Genomic DNA, 2,500 nt, shown 5'->3' with positions numbered 1-2,500 from the left:
GTGAAAGCATTCCCGAATCATTCCACTTCATAACATAATAGTCTTGAGAAGGAGAGCCCTTGAGAGGGAGTTATTGTGAGGCATCGAGCGGACCCGCCATGCGCCGGAAACCTATTTCCAGTCATTATTTCAGTATTTGAACAATGTGAGAGGAAACAACAACGACAGAGTATCGAATCGGCTATTATCTCATGAGGATTCGATCCATTGGGAGTTCTTTTTAAAAAATATGGCTGGCCATCATCAAACAATTCTTTACAATCAATTAATCCGTTTATTATGCTTTTACTTTTGTAATTTATTCAATATGCTTACAGCTCTGCTGTGCCTAGATTATTATCTTGAATGGATAAACGAAAACTGTTTAAAGTGTTCAAAGGGATCACAAATATGGGCTCCTTGTTTACATTTTTAAATTGTTAGTTAATATGTTTGTTAATGTTTTTATTTTTAATGTCACTTTTTGGGGGAAATGCTCTTTTTTTTTAATTGTAAAATTGTAAATTTGTAAATTTGTAAATTTGTAAATTTGTAAATTTGTAAAATTCTAAAATTCTAAAATTGTAAAACTGTACAATTGTACAATTGTAAAATTGTAAAATTTGTAAAATTGTAAATTTGTAAAATTTGTAAAATAGTAATATAGTAAAATAGTAAAATTGTAACATTGTAAATTTGTAAAATTTGTAAAATAGTAAAATAGTAAAATAGTAAAATAGTAAAATAGTAAAATTGTAAAATTGTATTTTGCAATTTGTAAATTTGTAAATTTGTCTTTTTTTTGTAATGTAGTAATTTTGTACATTTTAAAATGTTTTTTTTTACATTTTTAAATTTATAATGTTAAAATGTTTTAGTTTGTAATTTTTAAATATTTACAGATTTTTATTTTTTATATTTTTTTAATTTAAAACATTTGTTTTCAATTTTTAAATTGTTAAATCTTTGCATGTTTGCATTTTTACATTTTTACATTTTTAAATACCAATATTTTTTCAATGTATTTATTTTATATTTATTTTTATTTGTATTTTTTTAATATGTAATTATTTATTTTTTTTTTTTAATTAATGAATGTATTTATTTGTTTGTTTGTTTATTTTTCTAATTATTTGTCTGTCTATGTGTCCGTTTATTTGGCTGTTTATTTATTTATTTATTATTTATTTATTTGTTTGTTTGTAAACTGGTCAATCAAATTCTGGTAGCGAGTCAAAACATGTTTATTTTTCCCTGCGACAGAAAGCCATAATGAGCATCCATGGAAGTTAGCAAAAGGCTAACGTAAAAGTGGGTCAGCGTTTGCATTCAAAGTTTTGTTTTGCGCTTGGGAGTTTGCTGCTGGTTCTTGAAGGCAACTAATCACTGCCGCAATCCGCTAAAAAAAACAACAGCAACTAAATAGCAATAGCGGCAAATGTCTGCTTCCGATAGGTCGGATGCTCGCTTTCTTTTTTTTTAAATGTTTTCGAGAATAAATGAGTAAAAAATAAAGTACATATCAATAAAGTTAATATCACATCAATCGCAAAGCTTGACAATTTTGGGTGCGATTTTTGCTCATGAGCAATTCTTCACACATCAATTAAAGAAGCAATTTGCGTCACTTAGCGATGTAATGAAAATTCAAAATCATCTGTCGCAATTTGTTTGCCGCTCTAATAATGTAAATTGTTGAAATCCAAACCCCTTGAATTGCTCGCGTGTCGATAATTCAATGAGACTTCAACATAATTAAGTGAAACACGGAGCTTCACGCTACCAATTTGCTTTTGTAACTTAAAACGACACCCGTCCCAAAACGAATAAAGTTGAATGGAATCTAATTCTGACAGAATACATTTTAACCCGTGATATCAGAATCAGAATCAGAATCATCTTTATTGCCAAGTATGTAGAACATACAAGGAATTTGTTTCCGGTAGAACACGCTGCACTAGTATCGTCGTCAAAAAAACTGCTAAGTGGCACTATACAGTTCCATTTTGGCTACTGTTGGCAGAGTTCAAAGAGTTAATGGCTTGGGGGAAGAAGCTGTTTAAATGTCTGCTGGATTTGGTGCGCATGGATCGGTAGCGCCTGCCTGAGGGGAGTAGTTGGAAAAGGTGGTGGGCAGGGTGCGGAGGGTCCAGTAGGATTTTCCGCGCCCTTGTTCGGATTCTTGCAGTGTGCAAGTCCTTAACTCATTCACTGCCATTCCTGAATTTGATTAAAAAGTGTGAAAGTGAATGAAGATAGATGAAGGAAAGGAGGGGGGTGCTAATATTCAAGATCAAAGTTCAAGGTCAAGTTCAAGGTCAGAGTTGATAAAAACACTCCCCACACACACCCCTGAAAGCCATAAGCATCATTCTTAAGGAATTTCTTTGTTTTTCTTCAAGATTTTAGCAGCTGTCACAAATAATAATAATAATAATAATAATAATAATAATTATTATTATTATTATTATTATTATTATTATTATTATTATTATTATTATTATTATTATTATTATTATAC

At 30.1% G+C, this 2,500-nt stretch overlaps 1 protein-coding gene across 1 annotated transcript in view; it reads right to left on the bottom strand.

Annotated features, from left to right (window-relative positions):
• LOC148883532 (forkhead box protein N3-like) overlaps nucleotides 1-2,500 on the bottom strand; it is a 57,181-nt gene that overhangs the window by 19,214 nt on the left and 35,467 nt on the right. The gene's annotated exons all lie outside the window — the stretch shown is intronic.

This window comes from Hippocampus bargibanti, linkage group LG19 (genome assembly GCF_051943395.1).
Source record: "Hippocampus bargibanti isolate YZ-2025 linkage group LG19, ASM5194339v1, whole genome shotgun sequence".
Classification (NCBI taxonomy): Eukaryota; Metazoa; Chordata; class Actinopteri; order Syngnathiformes; family Syngnathidae; genus Hippocampus; species Hippocampus bargibanti.
Note: the sequence above shows the minus strand (reverse complement) of the source record. Positions and strands in the feature narration are given on the sequence as shown.